At 37.2% G+C, this 24,717-nt stretch overlaps 1 pseudogene; it reads left to right on the forward strand.

Annotated features, from left to right (window-relative positions):
* The first annotated feature begins 8,361 nt into the window (after positions 1-8,361).
* LOC104601514 (large ribosomal subunit protein uL18c pseudogene) lies at positions 8,362-24,223 on the forward strand (annotated as a pseudogene).
* The last annotated feature ends 494 nt before the right edge of the window (positions 24,224-24,717 follow it).

Here is a 24,717-nt window from a genome sequence, read left to right on the forward strand (position 1 = left end):
TTAGACCATTTGAAGACGTAATCATTAGTTTCTTCTTTTGTTATGATTTATATATATTCGTTAAGATCTAAACAATAATAAGAATGGCTTGAAGCCTTCCCATCGTCTCTCTAACGGTCAAATGCTCTCAACATCTATAAATTGATATTTTGGCTTTCAATTAAAAAAAAAAAAAAAAAAAGAACTGGTTTTTGAAATATCTACCATATTGAAAGCATTACTTTGAGCAAGGGGTTTTAAGAAAATTAGAGTTCACTGAGATTAATCAGTTAAAGTGAGAAAAATTGAGTATACTTTGTGCCTTATATGTTTCATATTGAAATTTGAGAATCTCTTCATGTGTTAAGCTCATTATATATTGCATCCTCTTGCTTATGATATTAGTTTACTTTGTATTTGTTTCCATAAGCCTACTAAAAGGTATTATGTTTGTATCTATGCTTTAACTATCATTATTATTTGTTGTGTCAAGAGTGTTCAAACAAGTCAACATTAGTGTTGGTAGGGATAGCACCAAGAAAGTCAATTCAAGTAGAGGTGTAAATCCGGCCCATGGCCCATGTGTCGGCCCAGCCCAACATGTGGCATGGCATGCGACACAGCACGGCCCACGAGCCTGCATGAAAAAGATAATAATGCCCCTCCAACAGCTATATGCCTATGTCCTATATAATAGCTAGTTTTTTTGGGACTTTGAGGGAATTTGGGTAAAGTAATAAATGACTTTACAATGACCAAAATACCCCTCCCAACAAATAAAAAAATAGTTAGTTTTTAGGGTATTTTGGACGATTAAATTATTTTCAATTTCTATAAACAACCTTATCATCCACACCAGTGCACCATTCTCATCACACCGATTCAGCAATTCTCGTACTCTCTCAGTCTCTCATCTCAATTTTCATACAGTCTCATACTGACATATTGCCATACACTTAGGCAGTTAGGCACTTAAAAATTTAGCCACTTAGGTGGCTTTTAAAGGTCTCAACCATTGAAATCAAGTTGAGATTTTGAATCGGTAATTTGACCATCCGAGTAAGTGCAATTAAATTAATTTTTATTTTTTTAGAATTAAAAAATGGTTAGTACATCCTCTCAAAACCAATTCCTCAATGGTACGTTCACTAGCCCGATTTGGAAAATATTTAAAATAGTGGAGGTTGAAGGGAAAGGAAAAAGATTTATTTGCCAAAAATGTAGGATTGACTTTAGCTTCAGTAGCAAGGGTGGTACTCTACTTGGCTAGACATTTGCTTTTCCATGAGAAACAAGAAAAAGACATCTATTTTAAAGATTTGTTGGATGTTAAGGATAAATTACAAGACAAAGAAGGGCATGACACTATTACACATGATGAAGCAAATGATTAACATGAAGGAGATGGAGTAATTTTTTCAATTTTATTTAAATTATTTGTTATTTTTTTCAACAATGTAACTTTTTATTTTTAGTTTGTAATTTTTTATATTTTAAATAAAATAAAATTCCTATTTTTCTAATTTGTTGTCTATTTTGTATTTTGGTAAGTATTTCTTCCATTTCTTTGATAGATTTTTTATTTTTCAATTTGTTCCCAAGGATGTTAAAGCCCAAAGGAAAGTTAGCTAAAAAAATGGACTAGGCCTTTTTGGCTCGATTTAGCCTAGGCCCAGCATGGCCTGCAAGGGCTCGCTCTGTGGGCCATGTCGGGCCAACCCCCCAACTTATCCCAAGGGAGGGAAGCACGACATGGCCCACTCTTCGCACAGGCTGTAGGCGGGTGCCGTGTCATGTCAGCTTAACACGACCCGATTTACACCTCTATGTACAAGTATAGTAAGCACCCGAAAGGGAAGCCCTATTGGGTTGTGATTTGACTGCCACCTAGTAGCGATGATCATGAAAAACCAAAAATCGAAAAATTGAACCGAATAGACAAGACTGAACCAAAATTTTCAGTTAACCTAACTAATCTATTTCGTTTTAGTTCAGTATTTTTGAAAAACCAAAGGTACTGGTTTGATTTCGGTTAACTAATATAAAAAACCAATAGTTAATCGAACTAACCGTTATATATATATATATAATATAATATATTGTTTGTTGTTTATAATATAATATTTTATATTTATTATATATAATATTATGAAAATAAAAAACCAGAAAACCAACAAACTGAACTGAAGGTTAACCGAACCAATCCACCGGTTAACTGTTTGAATTTAGTTCGATTTTGATTACAAATTTTCCAAAAAGTAATAATATTGGTTCGGTTTGGAGAAAAGGCCTACGGTTTAGTTAACCGAACCACACCTAGCACCTAGGGACCTCATTCTATTTGGTTTAGTGGAACTTAAAAGGGCCAGGGCCTAATTAAGTAGAGGACATAGGTCGAAGTTGGCCTCTATAAAAATCTCTATGTGCATTACTTTAGTTAGCACACACAACCTTCATAGTTACTGTTCTTGCATTAAGGCTTTATAAATAAAGGGAAAATGTTTTCAAGCATCCAATTCACCCCTCCCCCCTCTTGGATAAGTTGCATCGGAGTAGGTTCACCTCAAATCAACTTTATAGATAAGTGATGGTATGGCCACTCAAAGCCAATGTCTGAGCATATTACACTTACTAGGGAATTAGAATGAGAAATTTATCTTATTTCTCTAGATTATGATCTACAAAAAGTTGTGGAGACTGGACCCCACAAACCAACCAAAAGGGTAGGAGTAGAAATGGTAGACAAAGACTCCTCAAAATGGACTGAGGAAGAAAGGAAAAAAAAAAAACCCTTACAATGCCAGGGTTATAAATTGTTTATGCTATGCATTGAAAAAGAATGAGTTTGATAAGATCTCTACATGTACAACTATTCAAGATATATGAAGAACTCTTGAGGCTATTTATGGGGAAGCCAACCAAGATTCATGAGCAGAATCACTTGAGCATGCAGAACAATCAATTATGGCACCTAGCTAGTTAGCTTAATATCTTTGCAAGAGAAGTGGAATCACGCTTAGGGAAAAGGTTAAAAATCTTATGACTCAAACATACAGTCTAAGGACTTAAAATAGTTGACCCTGTGGTTTTGATAATAAGAACTCTTTGAAAATACTAATAGTTTGTGCCAAGTGTATAACTCTTTCCATTGAGTTAAAAATGATAAACAAATACTAGATGAAGCAAAGCATTAATGAAAGAACTGGGGCAGCTATTATTAATTATAGGGATTTTTGGATTGCAATCCCCCTCAGAAATCTGAATTGCAGCGCACTAAGAGTACGCCCCCCCCCCCCCCTAAACCGCATCCTGCCCATGAATTTAGCATGCATCAACCCACGGACAGGATTCAGTCCACCCCTAAAAATCCTAGCTCCACCCTAGGGGTGGACTGAACGGTTAAAACCCCTTAATTATATGATGAATATTTCCAAATGTAATATTGGCTACGATAAGTTGAAAGATGAAGATTATTCAAATCCAAGGAAGGCCAAACGGTCTCATGTCATGTCTAGGACTTGATGTTGTTAGGACTAATGGCCTTACCCAATAAGGGCTGAATTGGATTCAGATTTAAACTTTGAACATTTCAAGATCAAATACCTTCCTCCAAATCTGAAGCTAAGCCTTCAATACAAATAGCAGCATAATAGAGGCCTAGTCAGATTATTCAAAATTGGAAATAAGTGAATGATCAATGTGATCAACTTATTGTTGACATATGTGTTGAATGGACTGAAAGTAGATTGTTTCATGGCCAAACCAACTAGAATAAATGGCCAAATTTTAAAAAATTTCAATCTGAACCCAAGAATCTGATTCTTGGAGTTTGGAGAATTGCATTCTCCTATGATCAATCTAGCACTGTTATGAACCAGAACTCAAACCCAAATCAGCCTCCCAACGAAAGATTGCATAGTTAAAGCTAGAAAGCCAGAGGTTGATCCTATAACTAGGTTTTAGTTGAATTTGGTCTCTAACAACCTTGGATGTATGCAGCTGTGATAACCACTTTAGTTATGATACTTAATTTTCAAAACATAGTAGAGAATGATGGAAGAATAATGTTCTGCTAGACTAGTTCAAATTAGACTTTATGGGTAGTAAGAAAGAAGAGAGAGAGTACAAGAGAGTAGCTAGAATAGTCTAGGTCAAACTCTCCCTCTTATCTCTCTATATAGACCCCATTCCTAATGCAATATGCATAAGGACTAATCCAAATCTGTTTTGGGATAGGTCTCTATTATATTATATAATATGGAGATCCAAATCCATATTTGATCCAAAAGTTGTCATGTGACTAGTCTATGGAATGGGACCCACAAATGTATCATATCATTCCCTATATGCTCAACCCATGTTTGGAAACACATGGACCGAATTTATTACAGAGGCAATGAATCCCTAAGCCAATCAAATTGGGCTCAATCTAGGCCCAACACTTAAGTTTAAGTGACCATTGGTTTCAACCACCCTATGAAGTCCAAGGATAATGGATTGCTATGAAATAAAGTCCATCAAGTTTCAGCCCTATAATGGTCTGTTGCTCTTAACCTTTCAGCCTTAACTACAAAATGTTGTTTTACACCCTCTATTTAGATGGATCTCAGGATTAAAACTTTTTGTGAATATTTTCCTTAAAATAATATTATAGATATAAATATATATTGCAAAGAAATTTCAAAAACATTTGGAATCCACTACTAGTAGTTTTAGATTTCTATCAAAAAATGTTAATTCAGATATTCACTTTGTTTAACAAAGGGGTCAATCCTAGAGATATTCTGACATATCCAAAAGTCAAAGCTTTCTCTCAAAGATATTTTCCTAGAGATTATTAATTCATTTATGTCAGATGAAAGGTTTCCCCTATTTTCTCCCAGTGCCAGACCCCTCTATCGTTCAAAACGTCCTTCACCATAATCGTGGGGTTAATCACATTAGGATTTAAGAAAATGTGGCATTCTCAAATATGCCAAGTTTAATTAGACATGAGGGTCTCCATGAGTTCAGCATTTCTACGCCAAGCTGAAGAGCCTATATAATCTTTACCAAGGTGCCAACTATTAATGAACTTGGACCAAAAATAATCCTACCAACAGCTCATTCTAAGTTAGAGCTCTCTAAAATGCTTTTAAACGAAAACTCTTGCCCATGTCATCTAGACATTTAAGTCCAAGCCCACCTTCCTCTAGAGTTTTGCACACTTCAACCCAAGCAACGCAATTATGTTTTTCAGTCTCATCAATTCCGACCCAAAGAAAGTGTTTGAATTGTTTTTCCATTCTCTTAATAATGCTTCATGGGAGATCAAAAGCCATCATCATATATAGTTGTATTGGACGAAGATAAGGCTCATCCTCATCCCGGATTTGTACAATTAGGATTTAGAAGTTTTAGAAGCTTTGTATTTCCTTTTGGATTAGGAGTTGGTTTTTAGAAAGTTTTGAGGAGCAAGAACTCCGATCGAATTTGTATATATATATACAATTCATGACAGGGAATTTAAATGTGCTCTGGGGCGTCACATCACATGACAGGGAATTTAAATGTGCTCGTCGACACTTATGATGTTGCACCTTGTCCTGTTAGGTTACCCAACGGTGCACACACCGAGGCCGTGAAAAAAGGCACCGTTGAACTTGGAAATAATTTTAAATTGTTGCACGTATTATATGTCCCAAAACTCAATTTAATTTATTGTCAATATGTCGGTTAATTTATGACACAGATTATATTGTGACATTTACTAATAAGTTGTGTGTGATACAGGACCGCATCTCAAGGACTCTGATTGGTGCAAGTGAACAACTTGATGGGGTCTATGTCTTCAAGGGTGTGCCACTGGTTTGAGCTTACAAGACAGATGGAATTGGGTCATGCGATTTGTGGCATCGGAGATTGTGACACCCTTCTTATCAAACGGTTAGCTTACTTCTTAATATCAGTAATAGTAAGAACAAAACTTGTGATGTTTGTTTGAAGGCAAAACAAACTAGAGATGTTATTATTCAAAGCAGCAATAAGGTGACTGATTGTTTTGCATTAATTCATTGTGACTTATGGGGTGCTTATAGAGTACCTGCATCTTGTGGTGCGGTATATTTTCTGACAATTGTTGATGATTATTCTCGAGCGGTTTGGATTTATTTGCTGGCTGAAAAAAGTGAAGTTGGTAGAACACTCAAAAATTTATGTGTCATGATTGAACGACAATTTAATAAGAAGGTTAAGGTGGTAAGAAGTGTTAATGGAACAGAGTTTAAATCCTTGAAGTCATATTTTGACGAGTAAGGAATTTTATTTCAAACTTCCTGCGTTGGGACACCACAACAAAATGGTCGTGTGGAGAGAGCATCATCATATTTTGAATGTGTCCAGAGCATTCAGGTTTCAAGCACATCTTTCGATCAATTTCTGGGGTGAGTGTGTTTTGACCGCAAGATATTTGATTAACCGAACACCTTCGACTCTTCTTGGTGGTAAAACACCTTATGAGATGCTATTTGGACAAAGTCCTTCTTATAAACATCTTAGAGTTTTTGGTTGCTTATGTTTCTCGCATACTCGGGACCGTGACAAGTTTGCTGCTAGGAGTAGGAAATGTGTCTTTATTGGGTACCCTTTTGAGAAAAGGGGGTGGAAATTGTACGACCTTGAGTCTGGTGATTACTTCGTCTCACGAGACGTGGTGTTTAGTGAGGTTGAGTTTCCCTTTGCCACTCCGACACATCAACCCTTTGTAACCAGTCCTCCCATAGCCAAAGAAAATATTGGGTTGCCCTGAGCCACTCCTCCTGACATGGTATCTGAGTCACCTCATATAGAAGTCAGGGGAAGCGACACGATCGATGAAGAAGGACATCCGAACACGGGTAATGATGAAGAGGCAAGTCCTATTAATGAGACAAGGAGCCATACAGATTACAAAGATAATGAAACTCCAGCTGCTCCTCAGCCCACCACGGAGGTATTAGGCCGCGGACATCGAGAAAAGCGGACCCCCAGCTATTTACAGGACTTTGTCACACACTCAGCTCGTCGCTTAAACCCCTTCGCTGTTTCTCCTACATCATCTCAGTCCTCAGGTACTCCTTATCCCATAACTCATTATATGACGTATGATAATTTTTCTATGAAGCATAGACATTTCTTGGCAGCTATTAGTGCAGGCCGAGAACCTACTCGTTTCTCTGAAGCAATGACTGATGCTCGGTGACGCGAGGCTATGCGCCAAGAGATATAGGCTTTGGAAGACAATGGGACATAGACCTTGGAAGGCCTCCCACCTGGAAAAAAGGCAATCGGGTGTAAATGGGTCTATAGAATCAAGTACAACTCTGATGGGTCCATTGAAAAATTAAAGCATGGTTGGTAGTCCTGGGCAACACTCAAGTTGAAGGTCTTGATTACAACGAGACATTTGCCCCTGTGGCTAAAATGGTCACAGTTCGAACCTTCTTAGCAGTTGTTGCGGCCCAACATTGGGAATTGCATCAGATGGATGTCCACAATGCTTTTCTACACGGTGATCTCCATGAGGAGGTCTCTATGAAACCTCCTCCAGGTTTTTCGGCCTCCGGGACTGCAAAGGTATGCAAACTCCGGAAATCTTTGTATAGTCTGCGACAAGCCCCCCAAAACTGGTTCTCTAAGTTAGGTGATGCCTTGAAAACTTTTGGGTTTGCACAGTCCTATTTCGATTATTCCTTATTTACATATCGCAAGAATGGGGTTGTCTTGCACGTCCTGATTTATGTTGATGAATTAATCGTTGGTGGGAATAACCCAGAGTTCATACGCAAATTTAAACAGTATATGAACCGGTGTTTTCACATGAAAGACTTGGGTGTTCTTAAATATTTTTTGGGCATTGAAGTGACTCACGGATCATCGGGGATATATCTTTGCCAAAGAAAATATGCACTTGATATTATTACAGAAGTTGGCTTATTGGGATCCAAACCTGCTCACTTTCCTATTACTCAGAATCATAAACTTGCCCTTGCTGACGGAGCACTCCTGGTTGACCCTGAACGATATCATCTTGTGGGCTGTTTGATTTACTTAACCATTACACGGCTAGAGCTCAGTTATTGCATCCATGTCCTGGCTCAATTTATGCAGTGTCCTCGTGTTGATCATTGGGATGTGGCATTACATGTGGTTCGTTATCTGAAAGGACGTCCTGGTCAAGGAATATTTTTGTGCTCTGATAGTGATTTGCAATTGTATGCCTATTGTGATTCCGATTGGGCAAGTTGTCCTCTAACTCGTCGCTCTTACTGGGTATTTTGTCATGTTCGGACATTCCCCCATCTCTTGGAAGACTAAGAAACAACATATTGTCTCTCGTTCCCCTACCGAGGCTGAATACCGATCATGGCTACTGCCACTTGTGAGTTGAAGTGGCTAAAAGGTCTGCTGTCATCTTTGGGTATATCTCATCCTCAACCTATACGCTTGTTTTGTGACAATCAAGTTGCTCTGCACATTGCTGCAAACCCTATCTTCCATGAGCGACCAAACATATTGAAGTTGATTGTCATTTCATTCGCAATGAGCTCCAAGCCGGCACCATTGCGCCTTCCTATGTCCGTACCGGTGAACAAGTTGCCGACATTTTCACAAAGGCTCTTGGACAAAAACAGTTTGATTTTTTCCTTCCCAAGCTGGGCATTCGCAATCCTCATGCACCACCTTGAGGAGCAAGAACTCCGATCGAATTTGTATATATATATATATCATAAGATATCAATGGAAAGGCAGGATCTTGGGGCTTCCGAAATTTTTCAAGTTGCATAGAAATACATGGCAAAGTAAAACAATATGACCACCTTAAGAAAGTAATTACCTTTCCGCGATTTCATCTTTGATGTGATTTTCCACAAGAGCTCATAAATATATATTGTCAGCTTTCCTTTTGTGAATGGGAACACCTAAGTACTTGCAACGTAAGGATTGTTTTCTAAAACCAAATGCAACTTGGAGAATGTTCACTCTAGTAGGGGAGACCTTTGCCGAAGTGTAAAAGCAACTTTTGCTTTCTATTAATTTCCATCAACTTTTGGATAGCAACACGAGACCCACTATTAAAGATAATTTCATCATTGGCATATAAGCAGTGAGAGATAGGTGGACAAGCCCTTAGGGCATGATAGTACATCTCTGGGTTATCAGAACAGAGTTTAGATAACTCACGATTAAGAACTTTCTTAGCAATTACAAATAGATAGGGGGAAAGATGATCACCTTGCCAGAGACCTTTCGAGGACTTGAAATAGCCATAAAGGCTTTAGAGAGAACCAGCAATTACATACAACTTTGTGATTTTTTAAGAGTAAATAGAAAAAAATTATTAAAACAAAAAAAAGGTGAAGAAAAGAAAGAGCAATACAATCCGAGTCAAGGACCGAGGCCCTGAAAGAGCACAAGGGGCAAAACAAAACTAACTTCCAAGATACAACAACAAACCCTGAAACAAACTTGCCAAAATTGAAGCCCAAAAAAAAAAACAAAAGCCAAACTTAAAAGAACAAACAAACTTGGACCACCCTCAACAAGCTTCAAAAGACCCAAGGCTCGAAGAGCAGATTATGCTGATACCCTGGCTAGGGGTGAGCAAATGGGTATGCAACGTGGAACCGACCTCAAACTGGCCTTGAACCAACCCTAACCAATTTGTAATAGGGTAGTGTCTAGTTCCAAATTCTTGGAACCGACCCCCACCAAGTCTAGTTCCAGGGCCTATGGGTTTACCCTACCTAAACTGACCCAATGAACTAGCCTTGGTTGGCCTTGGTGGAACCAACCTTAGTGGATCCTACATTAGAACTGCACTTGTCTTGAAATAAAACCCAAAATACTTTTGAAATTTTGAAGATTTGAAGCCAAGTACTCATGATTACAAAGGTCATGGTCTCACTACCATTGAGTTACTTGAGTGGTTTGATCATTTGTTTTCATTTTAATATTTGAATGAATACAATAAGTAATGTAATATGTAATATTTATAAAGTTTAAATTTAAATTATAAACTGTATAATCATAATCTACATATTAAATTATTCAATGAGATAAAACAAGTTTTAAACTATATATTACATTTATTGAAATCAAGTTTTTAAAGAACATGGTTCTTATTTTCTTGAATGGGGATAATAAAGAAAGAACAGGTTCCACAGGTAAAACTTGGAACCGACCACAGAATTGCCAAGGTCAAAACAACCTTGGAACCGACTTTCACTTCCATGCAACCAAACTGAACCGACCCATGCTCACCCCTATACCCTGCCTCGTCCACCTCTACCTATACCCCTAACCGCCTTTCCCCCACTTCTATCTGCTTTAACTAAGGCATCCACATAAAAATCAATAAGCCTCCTCAGTTTTCTGCTTCCAGGTACACCCCCAAACCTAAAAGCCTTGTCAGCTTCACCCAAGGAATCATTGTATACTAAGAACTCTTTCTCGTCATTGTCAACCCTTCTTTTGGCTCGTGCCTCTTCAGCTTCTTCTTTGAACCTTTGAAACATTTCTCTTGCGAAATCTTCACACCCCAAAAGTGCAACCCCATTGATTTCACCACTTGAAAATTCCTCTCTACAAAAGAGTCCCTTGTCTACTACACATTTCCTCCCTCGGACTCCCCTCCTCTCCCTTCTTCCCGCCAACAATGAAGTAATGGCTTCTAACTCACCTTCTTCCAGGAGCGGAGGCTAGATGCCCTTCAGCTCCTGAACACCCAATCTTCTCCCTCACCCAGCAACTAGAGGGTAGATGGGGGCCCATATCTAACTCGAAGATAAACCTCAACCGAATCTGACCCGGGAATCTCTACTGCTTGTTGCCCACTCTCAGAAGCATTGGATGCCAAGATTGAGTTTGAATTTAAAATTTCAAGCCCATTTGAGTCTACATTGGGCCTCACCTGAGCCTTCCCTTCTTGCGGAGGCAATAGAAACGGAGACCTGAGCGTCACCATCTCCGATGTCTTCTCCAATTCAACTTCATTGCCCCCTGAGCCCTCCTTCATCGGTCTTTTTCTTGCGAGCTTAACCCGACATCGTTGCTTCTTCCTGAAAGTCGCAAAGTCTCTCTGTGTCTCCACCTTCTTCTTGCAACCAGGCACCTCTGTAAACCACACTCTCTCTCTCTCTCTCTCTCTCTCTCTAACCCCTGAACCTCCCACTCTTCTTCTCAGACCTGCATCTGAACTCTGTGTCATCGCTTGACCTTCTTCAAAAAAACTCAACAACACCATTTAACAGTGATACCAGAACAAGGTCTCTACAACTGCAACCAAGCACCTCTATATCATCTCAACCTAGATGGTAAACTCTAATCTGTCATATGATTTTAGTATGTCAAGCTTAATTACAACATCCTCGCATTCCTGTCAATTTCCTGTACTAGTTCCTTCACGAAGTCTACATTATCCATAATATTTTGGCCCTTGATAAAAGCGGCTAACTAAGCAGAAATACTTTTATGTAGAACACTAGCTAGCCTGTCAACAAGAATTCTCAGTATAATTTTATAAGAGAAGTTGCATACACTAATAGGGTGGTAATCTGAAAATGACAATGGAGTCTAACCTTTTGGAACCAAAGAGATGTAGGCCGAAGTGTAATTGAGAGGAAGATCACACCTTGGAAAAAAATCCTGGACTACATCGACAGCATCCTCCTTCAAATGTCCCAACAATGGCTGTAGAAATATCCAGTGAACCTGTCTAGTCCCAAAGCATTATCTTCAGAAAGTGCAAAGACTACATCCCTAATTTCCTCAGTTGAGGGGATAGTCACTAGATTTTTAGTGTCAACAGAAGAGATTACTATCGAAATAACATCAAGAAAGCTAGTGCCCAATCTAAATTGTTCAACCAAGAGAGTTCTATCAGAAAAATGGATACCCTCATGAATAATTTGGGGGGTATCAGAGATTATTGAACCATCATCCAGAATCATTCTTTATAGTGTGGAATAACATCCATTTAATTTATAGCATGGAAAGACTTTGTGTTCCTGTCTCCCTCTACAAGCCACTCCACCCTGGATGTTTGTCTCCAATATATTTCACCCTGTAGAAATCAATGATGTAAATTCTACTTGGCATTATGAAGCTCAGCATGGCTATCTTCAGTTTCGGCTGGGAATACTCAACTATTTTTTATGAAGTACCTTGTCTTCGGTTAGTTTAACGTTCTTTAATAGTAGATAAAAAAGTATTATGGCTTAACCGCATCTATTGAAAACAAAACACAGTTGGGTGATCCCTGTTGGGTGATCCCTCTCAACCATTGCACCAGGTGTACATATTACCAGAGAAGACCAAATCATGAAGACCAACAGAAAATACAAAGTCCTGATACTCCCTCATAGACCGGGAATTTGGCTGGATACCCCCAAGCTTTTCCTCTTCACTAAGTAGCATTAAAACCTCCCAAAAGCAACAATGAAGATCAACCAATATCCAAGCCCATATCAAATTCAACCAATATATTGTCTAGGCAAACTAGTCATGTGACTAATCACAATAGTCTTTAATGTGAATTGTACCACTCACTCAAGTCATTTAAAATGAGATGTTTAGCTAGCCTCAAACATGAATATCGTATGAGATCTACTAACTCCTCATACTAATGTATATGGTTTTGGCCCAAGTAGAGAACCATATGGACAAAATTCACTAGATGCACATAATGAAATTCTCACCCAATCTTATTAGGCCTAACACTTAAGCATAAGTGGGTTTTAGTTTAAGACATCCTATAAATCCCAAATCCAATGAACTAATATGAGAAATATGTTCATCAGGTTTCAGCCCAAAAGAATTTTGCTTTTAACCGCTTAACCCATAATATCTATACACTATTCACAGGGAATGATCACTTTCCTGACTATGACATGCAGTGTCACACTCTCAAATGGATTCCGGGATTAAAGCCTTTTACAAACCTTGTTCGCAAAATAACTTATTTATAAATATAAATACATTTTTCAAACCGATTCCAGAATACATTGAAATCCACTAGCAATAGTTTTAGATTTTCATCAGAGAGAATATAAACATAGATATTTTCTTTGTCTAACAAAGTGGCTAATCCTATCACAATAATTACCCACTAAAGTGATATTCCAAAGTTTGGGGTTAAGTACAATTTTCCAATTTTACCCATCTATCTCTAAGGTCTAGGGCATAACTAAAAATGGTCCATGTTCAATGTTTCAATAAAGGCCCACTAATTTACCTTAAGTTTAAACATAATAGTTAAGGCAAATTGCGGCACCAATTAACCAATACACCACTGGTAGCTTTAGCATGATAAAATCCCCAAGTTTATCAAATGGCTGAGAACATTCTAAATTAACACAAGTCTTATAATTATTCAGTTTAAGGGTTAATACAAAGAAATATGCCAAACACACATGAAATAATACATCAATCTAATTGGATTTCAAGGCTTAAGTTGCCTAATAGGACCCTTATGGAGGATTCATGTGACACCACAACTAGAAAATTCAACTATCCAAAATAGGAAGTTATACATAACATTCTCTGTCTTAACATAATAGAAGATCTTACCACATTGATCAATATCTGGCATACAATCCTTAAATAACCCAATATACAACATATTTGATCTTAAAAGGATCTCACTAGTTGGCATATCAAAAATAGATAAGTTTCATACATAGCCTAACACCAATATTAAGTCTAGGATTAGAAGCAACACCTAATTGTCCCACTCAAAAAATTCAAGAACACACTACGTTTAGTCCAGTTCAATGTTTCCACTACCTTGGGCAGTGTGAGAATGATAACCTTGTAAAGGATAAACCCTCCAAGTCCATCCACTAGTTGTGATCACTTACGTCCATATTGCAATAACTAGGTGACTTTATACATAATACTAATATGAACCAAGGAGTGATTTAGTAAAACAAACCTATAATACATGAAATAAATGAATTTTTATTCATAATAAGTTATTTACAATACATAAGTTGAAGTTTAGGGCATACACACTATTTAACAACTTTCACTTGCACTCCAGTCCAAACTAGTATAAGTTGTAGTCCCATATTGTCCACATGTTTTTCAAGCACATTTTGTGTTAGTAGCTTAGTCAATGGGTTTTATTACATTCTCCGCTAATGCCACCATCCAAATCTCTATATCTCCACATGCCATGATCTTTCGAATAATGTGATACTTACACTCAATGTTCTATGACTTCAAGTGTGTTCTTAGCTCCTTAGCTTGAGCAGTAGCCCTTGTATTGTCGCACAATAAGGGGATGGGATCCTACGGTGGGGATGACTCTAAGCTCTTTACCAAATTTCTTCATCCAAACAACTTACTTAGCAGCTTTAATTACGGCAATGTATTCTCAACCTCTGTTATGGAATCCACTATTGATCCCTACTTACTACTTTTGTAACGAATAGTTCTTGACCCTAGAAGAAAGATAAATCTAAATGAAGACTTTATACCATTCGATTCTAACTAGAAATTGGCATCAATATACCTAATCGATTGTAGTAAACAACCTTCTAAGATAAGGCAACAGTCCTTTGTTCTTTAAAGATATTTCAGTATGTCCATAAAAATAGTCCAGTGCTCAAATCCTAGATTTAATTGATAATTTTTTACTATACTTATTGGTTGAACTATGTCAAGCCAAGTACACAATATTGCATACATGAGGCTCCTACAACTAAGGCATAGGGTATATTCCTTATGTTCTTTACTTCCTCGAAAGTCATGGATGGCATCCCCTTGGATAAAGTTGCATGTCAAAAAAGTACAAACCCCCTTTTAGAGTCTTGCATGTTGAACGTCATAATGATCTTATCAATGTAAGTGGTCTATAAGAATCCAATGATCCACTTCACTTTATCTCTACAAAGACAAAGTCCTAATATATAGGAGACTTCTCTAAAATATTTCATGGGAAACAACCGTAAAAGTGGTACTCTTACAATTAACAACATTCTTACATCATTCTCAACAAGTATAATTTTGTCCACACTAAAAAGACTATTTTATATTCTTTAATCATTCTTGTAAGCTTCTTTAAATCTATATATTGAACACTTGCTTGTATACTAGATGTCCATCCATAAGTGTTGTTTTGACATTCATTTGTCAAATTTCATAATCAAAGTGTGCAACTATAGCCAACAATTTCCTAATTGACTTTAAAATGGCCATGGATGAAAAGGTTTTCTAATAATCAACTCCTTTCTAAGTGTACCCTTTTACTACTAATCGGGTCTTGTATGTCTCAACTTTACCATTGGGGCCCTTCTTCCTCTTGAATATTCATTTGTAGCCTATGCTTTGAATACTCTAGGGGGCAGATCCACAAGAGTCCAAACTTCATTTGTTTCCATTGAGTCTATTTTATCCTTCATGGCATCTAGTAGAGCTACAAGTTGGGTTGGCCCGAGTAAATAGTTTACATTGTTCTGGCTCGGGCTTCAGGTTGGGTCTATTGAAAATTTGACAAATTCCCAACCTTAACCTGAAAAAGTTGCACCCTTGGCATCTAGCCACTTCATAGAGTTTGAGTTTAACCTGGCCTTTATGTAAGTTATGGATCTTGCTCACTGTCGTTAGCTTGTTATTGTGACTCCCCCGCTACGGTGATTATCTCCTCTTTAACAACTATGTCTTACTGAGGTTAGTCATTGAAGATATAATCCCATTCCGTAAAATGAGCATTTTGGCTGACGAACACTATCTCTTCACTAGGGTCATAGAATAAGTATTCCATGGAATCCTTTCAGTAGCCTATAAACAGCCACTTGCTAGTTCTGAATTTCAATTGGTCAACATTTATCTTTTTTACATTTGTTGGACAACCCTAAAATTTTCAAGGCCTTATGCAAAAGGGGGTGAATTGAGTATAGCTTAAAAACATATTAATTCAAGCTTAAAACCTTCCCCCAAATTTGAAACTAAGCCTTCTTAAATCTTCAATGTTGAATGCGTCACAATAAAAGCTTAGTCAGAATCTTTAACATATTATTTGCAGCTTCGAATAAATGCACACTATAATTTCAATAGCTGTAGAGTTTAGCGGTTAAATAAAGAATAATAAATAAATAAATACTAAAAAGTAAATAACAACTGAAAGTGGATAGAACAATAAAGTAAGGTAACTACTATAAATGAACTGAAAAGTAAATCGAAGCTATGTCGCAAGATGTGTTGAAATTATAAGTGGAGAGAAAGGGCCAGGTACAAGATGGTAGTTATGAAAATGACTAGCTATTGTAAAATAAAAAACTTCAAATTCAAGTAGTTGAATGGTGAAAAGAATAAAGGAACTACTACTGGAATCTCAAGAACAATTTACTAATGAGAGCAAATAGTGCAATTGAATGATAAGTAAAGAAAAATAGCAATAAATGCAAACAACTGTAAAAATGTAAAAACCAAAGCAATTAAATGTCGGCAATTAGCAATTACTGGAAGTTAATGAACAATAAAGCCATATAAACTATAGGGTAAATTTCTTAAACTACCCTTATGGTTTAGCTAATTGACTAAATGTACCCTTACTGTTTGAAAATTAACTAACACTACCCCTATTATTTCAGCCAATTGACTAATACTTTGCTTACCGTTAAAGTTCCGCCATAAACTATTCAAATGTGCATCACATGATTGTTATAACTTCCAAAAATACCCAATTTACCCATGTTATAACTTCCAACCTTATTCGAACTTAGCCCTCTACCACACCTCTCCACTAGATTGCGTTCCTCTTAAAGGGAAGAGAGATCTATCATGCGGATGGTCGAACCATGTAGGGTGGCTGGACGAAATTTCAAAAATGTTCTTTCTCCCTTCTCAGAATCTTATTCCCTGATTTAAAAAAAAAAAAACTACATTTTTCAAGGTTCGTTCTTGAAACAAACCATACCAAATCTGAAACCAAGATTAAGGGAGGGATATACCTGATACGGAATCAACAGTAGTTCCCAACATAGGTGTTCACGCCCAAAGAGTTCACCAAATTCGTTCTCCACTGAAGATGACACAGCTTAGGGTGAGGTAGGATCAACAAAGAGCTTCTTTAGTAAGAACCCCAATTCTTCAGCAAGAATCACGCAGGGATGTGAGCACAACTTCAAGATTGTTTCTTCCAGCAAGAAACAATATCAAAATCCAATCTTGATCACTCCAAGAACTGGAGATCAAACATGGTAGGGGCGGCAAGAGCAGAGGGAGAAAAACTACAGAAGAACAATTCATCTACTGTGGAATTCACCCCCTTATTTAAAACCCTTTTAGGATCAGCTTCATAATCCAATTAGGAAGGAGTTTCTTGATCCAAATGTGTATTCGAATCTGGACTCTTAAGTGGATAAGACTTATCTTATCCTGTAGCTGATCCTAATTAGATTATAAACCGGATTCGCCCCTTTTTAATTAATCCAATTAAACCCAATTTGAAATGGGCTTTAGTCCCATTAGGTCTTCAAGCTCACTTCCCTTTTAATTGTTGGATAACTTGGCTCTCTTTGTATGGCATGAGACCGTAACATTGATCTCCACAAAAGCCATATGGGTTCAGCCTAGCCTCTGTTACAAGGCCTGGCCGAATTCACTATTGAAGACAGTGAACCCCTGAGTCCATCAGTATGGACTCTTAACAGGCCCAACATTTACACTAAATAGTCCATGGGTCCAGTCACCTTATGAAGGCCCATAGATTATGGACTTAAGTTAGATTATCCCATCAGGTAAAAGCCCTAAATGGTCTTACACTTAACCTCTCAGCTCATAATGATCAAACACTGCCCAATAAGAGAGGACCCCTCCCTCGGTTGCAAGGTGCAGTGTTGCACTCTCTGCTTACATGGATCCCGGGAATTAAAACCCTTTTGCAAACACTTTGTGAAACCATAATATATATGTATATCTCTATATAAATATATTTTGCAAAAATAAATCTCAACAAGTTTGAAATCAACTGCCAGCAGTTTAGGTTTCCTTCAGAGATAGTGCATTCCTAATCATTCACTTTGTCCGACAAAGGGGCTGATTCTGTCACTATGATCACCCACTCAGGTGAATTCTCAGATTGCCCCAACATACCCAGGTTTTAACCCTCACTAAGGATCTCACTAATTGGAATATCAAAGATAACCCAATCCAACACCTAGTACAGTACCATAATCGAGTCTAGGGTTTATGTGTAATTTTCCAGTTTTGCCCATTTGTCTCCAAGGTCAAGGGATTAACTGGAAAATAGTCTGGTTCAAGGTTTCAAACATACCCACACTACATGTGCTTCAGGTCTCACCCTGGCAGCTGAGATAAGCCACCCCAACCAACTTGGAAGAACATTAGTGTCAGCCTTGACAGGATAAACCTCCACAGGTCTATCCAACGGCTGTGAAGATTTTAAACTAACACGAGTCTCATAAGTGTCTAGTTTAAGGGTATTACACAGAAACACACCATAATAACATGAATCAATTATGCACTTTATTCATTTACAATAAATGTCAAAAAGTACATCAATCTGATTGGAGGTAAGGGCGTACACTGTCTAACACCTCTCCCATTTCTAGTCGTCTGCTCAAGCTCGTTTGCCAGAAACATCAACTTCATCGTTAGACTGTTTGGCATTGACACAGGTAAACTCATGCTATTTTTATCACATTTTGCTCAGATGAGCCATTCACTAATCTCGCCGAATAAATCACTGTAACCTCTAATCTCCTGTTTTCTAAGAATATTGGAATATTTGGTAGATCGTTGTAGCATCCGATGCAAAGGATCACAAGTTCCACTTTGTGGTAAAAACAATTTAAAAAATCTAAGATCGAAGGAGAAACTAGGAACAATCAATGTAACCTTCGATCCCTTGTTTTCTGGGAATATTGGAATATTTGGTAGATCATTGTAGCATCTGATGCAAAGGATCACAAATTCCGCTTTGTGGTAAAAAAAAATAAAAAATCTAAGATCAAAGGAGAAACCAGGAACAATCACTACCAATAATAATCAAGAGGAAAAAAAATCTTACCAACAGCAAGAAGCAACGAGAATTTCTTGAAAAGTTATTGGAAAAACGGAAAGAATGATTAACAGCAAGATTGAGAAAAGATTGGATTAAAAGTGGACAAAGGGATTTCGGTAGGGTGGTGGAGAGAGAAAGAGAGAGAGAGAGAGGGAGGTGAGTTTTGTTGTTTCATTTTGGCCAAACTCAATGAACTTAATGTATCCCTAATTGCTCAATGAACTCAATGCGGAAAGAATTGACCATTTGAATGTCCCTTATTATGGTTATGATGTAGGTTCAGGACCTTCTAGTTCTTTCCCTAATCCTGTTAAATGGAAAAAATGTAATCCTGATTTTACATCAGTCTCCATTCATTGAAGAGTGGAAATGGGAAGGGACAATAGCAAATGGAGGTAACTCTAGTCTGTCTTGCTCGCTGCTAAAATCTAAGACCTTCACCGATGAAAATCCCTCATGCCTGTAGAGGCAAAAATTTGAAGAAAAAAAAAGGTAAAATGGTCTTTTTTGTCTTTTTATTAACAAATATTAAAAGGCACTAACGGTAAGGGAAGTATTAGTCAATTGTCATAAATAATAGGGGTAGTGTTAGTCAATTTTCAAACAGTAAGGATACACTTAGTCAATTAACTAAACCATAAGGGTAATTTAAGAAATTTACCCTAAACTATAAAACTACTAAATCTAAGTGTAGTGCAATTAGTAGGGTTAGTAGAGTTAGTAGCTTAGAACTGCACCAAGAAATCTATATCTTATAGTTTAAAAGAAACATAATCTCATCAAACCACAAATATATGCAATTAAGAGCATGTGATAATTAAATAATCATGTTCGCAATTTATCAATTGGGAAGGAAATATATCCACTCATAATTAGTTTCAACTAAAAATTTTTGCCAAGTTTAGTGTCTTGGTTGAATCAAGCATTTCCATGCTTTTAAAAGAGATGAGAATAGATATCCTCCCCTATTTTGAATGCCTTCAATAGATTGAGGCATTTATAACTTTTTTCCAATTATCCTCCTTTCATATGGTAATTTCTTGCAAAGAAAAATAACCCATCAAAAAACATAGGGGATCAAAGATAACCATTAATATGATTAATGGTAATCATTCCGGCCATGAGCGATCAGGAAATAAAAGCACAACCTGTAGATTTTGCATGTGAGGCTAGCCCAAATCATGCATGAGGCCTCTAGTGAAGGAATACTTTGACTCATGCCAAAGTTTCGTTCAATTTTAAAATGAATTCATAGACATAATGGAACAATTACATTATTAATATTGTGCAATCAAGGATCCCTAAGTCTAATCAATATAGTTTAAGTCATGGTTTTTAAAACTGACCTGGTGATTGAACCGGTCAGGGGCCCGGTTATTAGGTCAAACGGTTCAAACGTTCGGCCCATTCTGACAAAAAATAAAAAAATGGTCAAAACCATTCGAACGGTTAACCACCCGGTTCAACGGTTTGTTGACCAAAATCAACAGTTTTAGAGGGAAATCCGGTTTTTGGGAAAAGCAGAACCGGTCACCTGACCGGTTCCCGGTTTTTTCAGTCCGACTGTCCGGTCCAGTCCAATTTTGAAAACCATGGTTTAAGTTAGAAGATCACAAAGTCATTATACTAGACCTAATATAGCCTTACAAATCATTTAGAAAGTGACATCTAGACATGCTATAGTTGTCTTTCTAAGGAAGTCAAGGTCATCATGTGATCAATCTTCACCATAGACATGATAGGTTTCTTCTCAAAGCAAATAAAACTCTACATTTAAGATACTTTCTTCCATGAGTGTTTCCCTTGTTGAAGGTTCTTCAAAATCCTTGAGCTAACGATATTATGCTCGTTTAAGGGGAGCTTCATATATTATGTTCAAATGATTATTTTTCTTAGGAGGAGTTTTACGTAATTATGCTTATTTGAAATATCTTTTATCTCTATGAATATTTGTGCTTAAATGACTATGTTGTGAATTGATATTTTTGGGTAGCATGCTGATAGGCGGAGTTATCATTGTACTCTTTAAATTGTTCTTATTTGTTATCATTTTTCTATTAATGGTTTATCATCATCAAGAAAGGGGAGAATGTTGGTCTTATGTGTTTTCATGATAACAAATTCATTGAGAGTACTAATGGTTTATGCTAAATGTGTAATTGTTTCCATTGAGCTAAAAAATGATAAACAAATTTTAGATGAAGTAAAGCATAACGGAAGCATTGGCCAGCAACCAATTAAAAGAAAAAAAAGAAGATTGTTCAAGTCCAAGAAAGATCATATTGTGTCATGTTATGTCTGGGAATTGATGTAAATCATAAGCTTGAGATGCACACTATAAGCTCAATCAAAGACTAAACTCAGTTAACCTAAACCTTAGAGACTAATGATTAGATTAGGTATGGTTCTTAGGTATTTCTGAATTATAAACTTGCCTAATCTTGCTTTGGAAGACTAAGATAATAGTATCTAGACCTTTTGAATGAAATTAAGGTTCTAAAATAGTGAGGAGTTTACTACTTTTAACAGTCGAGGCATGGAGTATTATGTGTCATGGTTCATAAGTCAACTACAGGCTTCTAATGAATTGACTACTTTTCATAGCCGAGGCATGAATGATCACTATTCATGAGTCAAGTATAGGATTTTGGTGGGTCGACTACATTTAATAATCATGAGTTGAGACAAATTGATAGTCGACTAACATGAGGGGTTGGTCGATTCATAAAAGCAAGAATGGCTTGAAGCCAATCCAATGTCTCTCTAATGGTCACTTGGTCTCAACATCTATAAAATAATGTTTAAAGGCTAAGAATAAAAAACAACTTTGATTAGTGATAAGTTTGGTAATTGCTATATTGAAAGCATATTCATAAAAGCAAGAGGTTTGAAGAAGAGAAGATTTCTTTGAGTTTAAATCAGTTTATGTGAGAAAAAACATAGTAGTTATTGTGGCTTATATGTTTTTCATAGAGATTTGGGAATCTCTTTATGTGCTAAGTTTATTGTTGTGTTGCATCCTCTTGATTGTGATATTATTTGTATTTGGGGAGAGCTGAACACCATTTTGAACCATGAGGGTGCAGAGATGAGCGGTTGCTACTTGGGTGCTCCACACCTGCACAAAAAAAGAGAAAAGAGCAGCTGCCATATAATATGGATCCGAGACATCTATCCCTCAAACAAAATGCAAGAGAGAACTGTTAAATCTGAATGGGGCTGAAAATTTGGAGGTTACTTAACCTTCCAAAATATCTTTCCTTTCCACTCTTTGCTATCTTTATGATAGCCACATATATAGGTCTCTGCCCAACGTTCCCTTCCTTGTTTTGAGGAGGGAACTTAACCAACTTGAACATTTGGGGAGAAGACCAAGTTAGGGCCTCTCCAGATTGAAACAAATGTCTCATACTGACCAAGGATCTAACCTCTTGGTCATCCAGTCTAGACTGGGTCAAATGGATATCCATTGACCAAATAAGAGTTGGAACTTGGATCCAAAATAATCCAACAATATTGGTACCTCCATGCATAAAAACATTTTCAAATAAACAATCAAATAAATTTCTTTTTATAGAAAATAAATAAATAGGTAATAATTTAAAATGAATGATTGTGTGTGAGAGTATTGCATAGAGATAACCACAAAATAATCATCTTTCATCAACATGTGGCTTGTCACATGGCCATTAGATATTCCAACATGTTGAGGATCAAATGAGGGTCTATGGCCACTCTACCATCACACCAGTGTCGGTAAAGATAGTGCCAGGAAAGTTTATCCAAGTTTAATAAGCATCTAGAAGTCTTGCTAGGTTTTAAAAGTTTGACTAGCACCTAGGAAGTTCAGTTAGCTTGGTATAATGGAAATCTCAGGAGGGTTTTGAGTAAAGGATATAGGTCGAGGTTGGTTGAACATCTATGAAAATTCTTTGTATCCTTTACTTTTTCTACTTATTATTATTTATTTGATTGCAATAAAAACATCACTCTTACTTCCTGTTGATGGCTGAAAATGAAGTGCCAAGAGAGGTGAATGGAAAATTGACTGACAATAATTTTTTTTTTTTGCTGGAAAAAAGTGTTTGATTAGTAGAAATAATGAGCATTTTGTCCTTCTGTCCACTTATACCCATTTTGTCCATTCTAGAATATTATTAGAAATAATGAGCATGAATGAGAGTTCAACCATTAATTGTTGAAGCTGAAGTTGAGTTGTTTATTATACAATTATACCCTGTAAGATATTATTTTTAAGGGAAATTGTCCAAAACCCACCATCAGTTTTTCAGAATTCTCTTAAATCCACCACAACTTTTTGAAACATCAAAAACTCACCATGTAAGTGAGATTTTATTTTCCAAAACTCACCATACGTTACACCACCGTTAAAGCTGAATGATCCAAGTTGTCCACATCATCCTAAATGAATATTTTATGACTAAACAATCCCTGAATGGTGACTCAGCCTATTAAACAAATTTTTTGACCGAAATGCCCTTAGGCGCCCAAAATGGCACAGCAAGCCGAGTGAGCGAGAGAGAGAGGAGAAATCGTGTCTGGTTCTCTTTCCTTCCTTCACAGTGCGTTGACTTCTTCACAACAACTCACTCTTGGACCCAAATTCGTAGCAGCGAAAGCAAGTCCATCTCTGGTTATTGAAGCAAAGGCCACAACCAGGAGGGAAGACAGGCTTGCTCGACATGCCCGTATTAGAAAGAAGGTTGAATGGACACCAGAGAGGCCAAGGTTGTCTGTCTTTCACTCCAACAAGCATATCTATGTCCAGGTGATCGATGACACTAAGATGCACACCCTTGCTTCAACTTCAACAATGCAGAAACCCATATCTGAAGAATTTGATTATTCTCCTGGACCTACAGTTGAAGTGGCAAAGAGGGTTGGTGAAATCATTGCTAAGAACTGTTTGGAGAAAGGAATGACAAAGGTAGCATTTGACCAGGGTGGTTACCCTTACCATGGGCGTGTTGGTGTTGAAGCCCTTGCTAATGCTGCGAGGGAACATGGTCTTCAATTCTGAAACTTGGTAGTTACTTTTTCTGTTTCTCCAAGCACTCAACATTGTTTTATGTTTTACCCTTTTTTGTTCTTCTTAGTCACACATGATGGGCTAATTAGATGTGAACAAAAATTTTCTTGGTCTTCTTAGTCACATGTGATTGATGAAAGAATTAAATGGGAATGAGATCTATCCTCTCCGGTTAAAAAAAAACAGTGTTCTTGCTCTCAACCCAGAGGATCTCACTGCTTTAAGAGACTCTTTTGAAGGTTAGGGTTGGAGGTTCATCACTGGTATAGAAGCAAGGTGTTTTGAAATTTCTGATCCATGTTCATTTAATTCCATCCAGACATCTACTTGTATGGTCACTGCTTGTTTAATCCTCTTTTACTTTGACTAAATGTCGAAGTGTTCAGAAGATGGTTTCAGCCAAGACCATACAGAAATTTTTTAATCGCGTCTAGTTTCCTCATCTCAGGCTTTGCCTTCTAGAGCCTGCTTGTAGTCTTGCTATACTTCCTGCTAAAGTCCAAAAGTAGTATTCAATCCTCCAATTCACTGAGCTCAAGATAAATTCCTCCTTAAGACCACAACTTTTAGTTTCTTGATTTATGACTAAATGTTGGCATTGTTTTTCACAGGGGTAGGGAGGGGTATGTGGATGCAAATC

Source organism: Nelumbo nucifera, chromosome 2, assembly GCF_055504915.1.
Source record: "Nelumbo nucifera cultivar China Antique chromosome 2, China Antique-T2T, whole genome shotgun sequence".
Lineage (NCBI taxonomy): Eukaryota > Viridiplantae > Streptophyta > Magnoliopsida > Proteales > Nelumbonaceae > Nelumbo > Nelumbo nucifera.